Below are 8,459 nucleotides of genomic sequence, written 5' to 3'. Positions count from 1 at the left end.
CCTTTACATTCTTTAATTCCTTGGTCTTAACTCTTTAATCAAATGTCTTGCTTTAATATTCCCTTGCCCTGTGGCATTTGGCTTATGTCTAGCCACAAAATGTTCCATTTCGTATAAATTTTAAAAAGTGGCCTGCAAGAGGAAATATTTCATCCAAAGTAAATTGTATCGTTTGAACACTTAAGGGCTTAGAACCAAAGAGTCCGCAGTAGGAGTCAATCAAGGAACACAAATGACACAGGCACAGTTTAAGAGAAAAGTTTTTTAATGAATTCATTCAGTATAAGCAGCAGTTTAATGGGTGCTTTGCAAACATATAAATATGGAACTGAATGTCATTCTTCTCATTTGCTGCAGGCATGCCACTTCCCCTGGGGTCCCCTGAAAGGATTATCAAATATGAAAAACAGAGACTCTAAAAAATAAAACTTTTTATTGCAAATGAATGATTATCTACATTAAGAATCCCAAAGGAATCTCAAAAAAAAAAACGCCAAAAAACTCCTAGAAGTAGTATGAGAGTTTATCAAGTTCATAGGGTACAAGGTCAATATATGCAAATCAATAGTATTTCTATATAGTAACAATAAATGATTAGAAGTTGACATTTTAAAAATGTATCATTTAGAATAGCATCAAAACCATGAAATATGTAGGGATAACTTTAACAAAATATGTGCAAGGTCTGTATGCTGAAAAGTACAAAACAGTAATGGGAGAAATCTAAAAAGCCCTAACTAAATGGAAAGATATACCATGTTTATAGATTAGAAGCTGAAATATTAAGATGTCAGTTCTCCCCAAATCAAGCTACAGATTTAACATCATCTCAATTAAAATTCCAGGAAGATTTTTGAAAAAAAATTGACATGTTGATTCTAAGGTGTATACGGAAAAACAAAGGACCTAGCGTAACCAAAGTAACTTTGAAGAAAACCAAAGTTGGATGACTCACACTGCTTGATTTTAATACTTATTTTAAAGCAAGACAAATAATGCCGTGTGGTAGTGACAAAAGGAGAGATCTAGAGATACATGCAACAGAATGGGAAGTCCAAAAATATACTCACATTTATATAGTCAGTTGATTTCCAACGAAGCTACCAAGGTAATTCGATATATAAAAAATGGTCTTTTTAACAAACGGGACTGGAGCAATTGTACATCCATGTACAAAAAAAAAAAAAAAGTGAAACTCACCCTTACCTAGCATCCTATGCAAAAATTAATAGAAATATTAACTGAAATAGATAATAGATCAAAATGTAAAAGCAAAAATCTATAAAACTTCTAGAAGAAAACATAAGAGAAAATATTTCTGACCTTGACTTGGGCAAAGGTTTTTTTAGCTATGACACAAAAACGCAAACCATAAAAGAAAAAATGGATAAGTAAGACATCATTAAATTTAGTTTTTTCTTCTTCAAAAGACACTGTTAAGAAAATAAAAAGAGAAGTCACAGGAAGGGATAAAACACCCGCAAAACATACACCTGTAACAGGTAAAAGAACGCTTAAGACTCAGTCACTAAGAAAACACACAACCAATAACAGCTGGATAAAAGACCTAAACAGATATTTCACTAGGGAAGATATATGGATGGCAAGTAAGCACATGAAAAGATGATCAACATCATAAACCATTAGGGAAATGAAAATTAAAACCACAAAGAGATATCACTACGTACTTATTAGAAGGGGTAAAATAAAAAACAGGACGACACCAAGTGCTGACAGGTGGTAGAACAACCGGACCTCTCATGCATCACTGATGGGAATGTAAACACAGGCAGTGTGGAAAATGGTCTGGCAGCTCCTATCTGGCAAAATATACACTTCCTATGTGCATTATTTTCTAAGATTGTTGTATAAAGTATCACAAACGAGGTGGCTTAAAACAACAGATACCTATCATCTCACATTTCTGGTGGCTAGAAGTGTGAAATCAAGTTGTCCCCTCATAAGGATACCAATTAGATTAAGGGCCCACCCTACTCCAGTAGGACTTCATCTTAATTAATTACATCTGCAATGATTTATTTCCAAATAAGATCATGTTCTGGGGTACTGGGGGTTAGGACTTTAACATATCTTTTTGGGGGGACACAATTCAACTCATGACACCGTAAAACCCAACGATCCTACTCCTAGGCATTTACTTAAGAGAAATGAAAACATATGTCTTCACAAAGACCTGTACAAAATGTTTACAGCAGCTTTATTCATAGTCACCCAACAATGGAAATGATGGAATCTTTCAACTATAAATGGATAAATTGCGGTACGTCCATACAGTGGAATACCACTTGGCAATAAAAGGACCAAACTACTATTACATCCAAGAACACGGATGAATCTCAAAACTTCATGTTAAATGAAAGAAGCCATACAGGAAAGACTGCAAACTGTATCATACCATTCAGCCAACATTCCAGAAAAGGCAAAAACTATGAGGCAAAATCAGAGGCGTAACTGCAGGGACTAAAGGTGGGAGGAGAGTATTGATCACAAAGGGGCCTGAAACAACCTTTTCAGGTGATGAAAATATTCTCTATCGTAATTGTGGTGGTGGTTATACAACCATATATATTTGTCAAAATTCATAGAGCTGTACATTAAAAAGAGTAAATTTTACCATGTGTAAATTATACCTCAAGAAAACTTTCACAAAAATTCTTACATACTGCAGTTTGAAAATCAAAAGTACTTACAAAAATAAGTCCCAAGATTCTGTGAGCTCTCACTGTAGGCAGTCTGCGTATGAACTATTCAGATTTGAGGAATTAAAGTTTCTAACAGAGATTGTTGGACATATTAGGATTAACTGGAATTAGTGAAGGTCAGTATAGCTTCCCCTGGCTGGGAATCAGGAAAGGAAATCTCCAAGAGTCAAGGTTTGTACTTTTGGGGAAAGGCCCTCTGATAATTATAGGAGCAATCCTCAAGACAACCTGAGATTTAGAAAATCTAAATGTTGAGCAGTAACAAGGCTCCAGCCAGGCCCTTGTGTGAGCCTGGGGCTATTTCTTTGACTTCTACCTGAATGTTCACTACCTGTTATTTCTAGTCTCCCAACAGCCCTTCCTGAGATGGGCTGTGCTCTGCCTTTCCTACCAGGACGATTACTCTTGCTATTCATGGGTCTTGGGTCTGCACTTATCGTTCAATTGTTGTCTGAACTCAAACATAGACACTTACTTCTATGTTTCCTCAATTCAAAGAAGCCGTCGATTGTGAAATTATGATACAGGTACACCTCAGAAATACTGCAGGTTCTCTTTCAGACCACAGCAATAAAGTGAATGTCACAATAAGGTGAGTCACATGAATTTTTTGGTTTCCCAGTGCATGTAAACGTTCTGTTTATGTTCTCCTGTAGTCTATTAAGTGTGCAATAGCATTATGTCTAAAAAAAAATGTGCATTCCTTAATTAAAAAAAATACGTTATTGCTAAAAAATGCTAACCATCATCTGAGCCTTCAGCAAGTCATCAAAGGTCACTGATCACAGACCATCATTAACAAATATAATCGTAATAAGAAAGTTGAACATATTGTGAGAATTCTAAAATGTGACACAGAAACACGAAGTCAGCAAATGCTGTTGGAAGAATGGCACCGATGGACTTGCTCAATGCAGGGTTGACACAAACATTCAATTTGTAAAAAAAAAGAAAGAAAGAAAGAGAGAAAGGAAGAAAAGCACATGAAGTCCAATGAAACGAGGTCTGCCATTTCCCCACTATCCGAAAGCAGAGCCTATGAAACCTTTCGTAAGCTGAAATGGTGTAAAGTGAAGAAGGAATTATACCTTATCCATCTTGCTAATGGTTGCACAAAATTAATTGAGTTAAAGCAGAGATGCTTACAGACATAGTTCAAAGCTATAGAGACTTGATGCTGAGATGCTGAATGCGGTTCCCAGGGAAGGAGATGGCGGGGCCCCTCTCCTGGCCTGGATGCTCACCGCCTTTGTAACAACCTGTTGCGAAACAGCTGCTGAACACTATTTTGGCGTTTTGCCTTTTTTTCATAAAAGCAAAAATCTGCTTCGGAGGATTTCTTTTGGTTAGCGAAAACAGGTACTAATGTAAGTCTTTCATAAAAGCAAAGCGGTGTAAAGCAACTTTTCAAGGATACTTGGATGAAGTTCCAATGATAGAATGTACAAGTTTATGTTAAATCGTATTCGGTGCATGCCACTTTTGTTTTTTAGACTGTGTCTCCCGCATGGCTTGACTCCTTCTTGAGCCAGACCAGGGCTCTCTCTCACTTGGCCGTTTCAAGTTTAAGAGACATCTGTCTTCCCCAGGGAAAAGGCCCCAGTCCTCAGATGCACCCCCTCCCCCTTCTCTTTGTAGATCCTCTTAACACACAACAACCACTTATAAGGTGCCCAGCAAGAATCTCACACCTGCCTCAACAGGAAAGTTTGTTTCCTGAGCCTTGAATTCACGGTGAAAACCAAGGCATGACCTTCAAAAAAAAAATCTTAAAATATCCTGTGTCTTTCTCCCTGCTAATTTCCTGTCCTTTCCAGCCTCTTTATTTCCTCTTCTCCTCTCCCACCCCACTCCTATCCCCCGTAAGTCCTTCCCGGCCCCTCTCCCTCTTACCGTTCCCTCTCCCCTTCCTTCTCCTCTTATCTGCTCCCCTGCACTTCTGATTCTTACTTTATTTTTGTGCTTTTGCTACTCCCTCCTTAACTGACTATTATAAGGGATTCAAGTGTATCTTTTTTTAATCTATTTTTTATTGAAGTATAGTTGAATGACAATGCCGTGTTAATGACTGCTGTACAGCAAAGTGACTCAGGTATGCATATATACACAGTCTTTTCGATATACGTTTCCATTATGGTTCATCACAGAAGATTGAATATAGTTCCCCCTGCTATACGGGAGGACCTTGCTGTTTATCCATTCTATATATACCAGTTTGCATCTGCTACAGGATTGCTGTTCTTATTCAATCAAGTCTTGTGTTCTCAGAAGCCTAGGAGAAAATCTGCCACAAACTTGCCAACCGTATACTCCCCAAGAGCCTCCACTTTTTTATACCAGGCGGACCCAGGCGAAGGACAATACCCTTTATCAGCCTCTGGGCGTGATTCAAACTCATGCATATTCATGTTTCTACCTCATTAGTAGTCCCCTGGGCTGACTCTGTGTCATCGGGAGAGCATTGAGAATTGTGGAAATCTCAGTTAAACAATGTCCCTTGTCTTTGCATTTGCTTCCATCTATTTTGAAGCACAAGTTTCCAGTTGCTCCATAGAACTGCTAATCAGATTCTTTTCCTATACAGAAAACTGAGTCTTAAAAACAGCCATTCCTGCAAATGGGCAATGCGCCTTTATCAAAATTCCCAATAAAGACTCAGCTCTGCCTGCCACAAGGAGATCAGAATCATTTTTGAAATAACGTCTCTGAGAACCTTTCTATGACACAGCAGGGAAATATCTAACATCTTTTGGAAGGATTTAAAATAATTGCTATAAAAATGTTTGAAGGAATAAACTGATAAGCAGAGTTTTGGGTGATTATTTCTATAATTGGAAAGTAATATAATGATCCTTTAAATAATTCCATCATACTGATTTTTAATATAATTCAACCAATATCTATCTAGTTTCTCTCATGGCTCTCTCACTGTGCTAAAAACACCAACAGGATGAAATATCGATTCCTGTCTGCCTTCAAGATTTTCAAGGTAATTAGGGGAAAAAAAAGATAGGTACAAAAAAATCATAATATGTGACAGATAACAAGTTTGTTGCCTTCTAGAGGGTAGATAACTTGCTTATTTATTTATTTATTTTTGGCTGCATTGGGTCTTCGTTGCTGCACGTGGGCTTTCTCTGGTTGTGGCGAGAGGAGGCTACTCTTCATTGCGGTGCACGGGCTTCTCATTGCGATGGCTTCTCTTGTTGCAGAGCACGGGCTCTAGGCACGCGGGCTTCAGTAGTTGTGGCACGTGGGCTCAGTAGTTGTGGCGCACAGGACTTAGTTGCTCCGCGGCATGTGGGATCTTCCCGGACCAGGGCTCGAACCCGTGTCCCCTGCGTTGGCAGGCGGATCTTAACCACTGTGCCACCAGGGAAGTCCCCGTGCTTTTTAGTTAATGTGTTGTTGTCCCAAATCTAGTTCATTCCTTTGCACACAAGGACACTGAATGAGTGTTTGAAAAATACTGGGTGTTATAAGGAAAATAAAAGAAGCAACGAATCTAGATTACAAAAGTTAGAGACTGCCTTGTGGGGAAAGTAGGGCTTGAGCTGAAACGTAATGCATGGGTAGAATTTGGATCTGTTAAAAGGGGGAGGAATAGCATTCCTGCCCCAGGGAACAGCATGAACAGCGTTCAGAGGTTGGGGGCAAGTGTGTTCACGCCAACGGGAGGGAAACTGCCTGAGCAGAATCTCCCCTTTAGCGAGGTCAGGGTTTAATATTCAAAAGACCAATAAGGATAATCATTAATTCTCTCCATACGGGATCATTCCCATCAGCTTACAAAGAAAGTAACAAGAATTACACCCAGGCCTCAACATGCCATCAATTCCTTCCAATTTAAAAACAAAACAAACAATAAATAGAATCTCTATATTTCCCTCCACCTACCTCCCTAGAAAAAGCTGCCTACACCAGCTTCCTCCAGTTCCTCCCCTCCCATTCTTTCTTTCCTTTTTTTTAAAATTGAAATTTAGTTGATTTATAATATTGTGTTAGTTTCAGGTATAGAACAAAGTGATTCAGATATATATATATATATATATATATATATTTATATTATATTCCATTCTAGGTAATTTCAACATTTTGAATATATTCCCTGTGTTATACAGTAAATCCTTGTTGCTTACCTATTTTATATCTAGTAGTGTGTATCCGTTAATCCCAAGCTCCTAATTTATTGCCCCCTTTCCCCTTCGGTAACCATAGGCTTGTTTTCTACGTCTGTGAGTCTGTTTCTTTTTGGTAAATAGATTCATTTGTAGTATTTTTTAGATTTCACAAATAAGTGATGTCATCCAATATTTGTCTTTCTCTGTCTGGCTTACTTCACTTAGTATGAGAATCTCTAGGTCCATCCATGTTGCTGCAAATGGCAAAATTTCCTTCTTTTTTAGGGCTGAGTCATATTCCATTGCATATATGTGCCACATCTTCTTTATCCATTCCTCTGTCGATGGACACTTAGGTCGCTTCCATGACTTGGCTACTGTAAATAGCGCTGCAGTGAATATTGCCTCCCATTCTTTCTTGAGCTGCCCCATCCAGGTCTCCACGCCTGTTGCTCCACCAGTGACATGGAGTGTGTAAATCCAATGGTCAGTTCTCAACCCCCGTCTTGCTGGGCTCCAGCAGTGTTTGAGATAGCTGACCACTCTAGCCTTCTTGAAACACTGGTCTCGGCTGGCCTCCAGAACGCTAATCTCTTGGTTTTCATTCCCTGTCACTGGCTGTGCATTCTCAGTCTCTTTTACTACTTTCCAATTACCTCCCTGATCTTTAAATGCCAGGTGGTCCAGGGTGCAGACCTAAGTCATTTTCTTGGTGATATATGCAGTCTTCTGGCTTTCAGTGTCATACACCCACAGATGACTCCTAAATGTATAGCCACAGCCTGGACCTCTCCTCTTAATTCTAAACCCATATCCAGATGACCCTTGCACAACGCGGGTTTTAGGGGCACAGACCCTTCTTGGAGTCGAAAATCCGAGGATAATTGGCAGTTGGCCCTCCATATCCGCAGCTCCTCATGGGCGGATTCAGCCAGCCAAGACTATGTAGTGTGCATTTAGGGAAAAAATCCCGGTATAAGTGGGCCTGTGCAGTCCAAACCCATGTGGTTCCAGGGTCAGCTCTACTTACTTGATCTTTTCACTTGGATCACTGAGGGCGTCTCAGACTCAATGTACCCAAAGCTGAACTTCTGATATTCTCACCTAGGGCGGTTCCTCTCATAGGCTCCCCCTTCTCAGAAGAAGGAAACGCCATCCTTCCCAAGTCCTCAGGCCCCCAACTTTGGAGTCACCCTTGACTCTTTCTTTCCTCCCTCCCATTCACCGTCTCATAATCCATCAGCAAATCCAGCTGGTTCTACCTTCACAATACCATCATGTGACCGTTTCTCATCGCTCTGATTCCAACCACCACATTCTCTCTCCCAGATGAATGCACAGCCTTCCAAGTTGTTCTTTCTGCTTCCACCTTTGGTCCCCTGAGTCTATCTTCACCCCGGCAACTGGGTGATCCCTTGAAAACGTACATCAAACAGGTCTCTCCTCTGCTCAAAACCCTGCCGTGGCTTCCCAGCGCATTCAGAGTGAAAGCCAGATGCCCTTCAGCAGCTGACAGGGCCTTCCATGCTCTGACCTCATTATTCATCATCTCTCATGGACCCTGCCCTTCGGCTTTGCCACCTTCCTACTGTTCCTTGAATTTACCGTGTGTGTC

The sequence above is a fragment of the Stenella coeruleoalba genome (genome assembly GCF_951394435.1).
Source record: "Stenella coeruleoalba genome assembly, chromosome: 2".
Taxonomy (NCBI): Eukaryota; Metazoa; Chordata; class Mammalia; order Artiodactyla; family Delphinidae; genus Stenella; species Stenella coeruleoalba.
The sequence above is the reverse complement of the archived record's forward strand: the minus strand, read 5'-3'. Positions refer to the sequence as shown.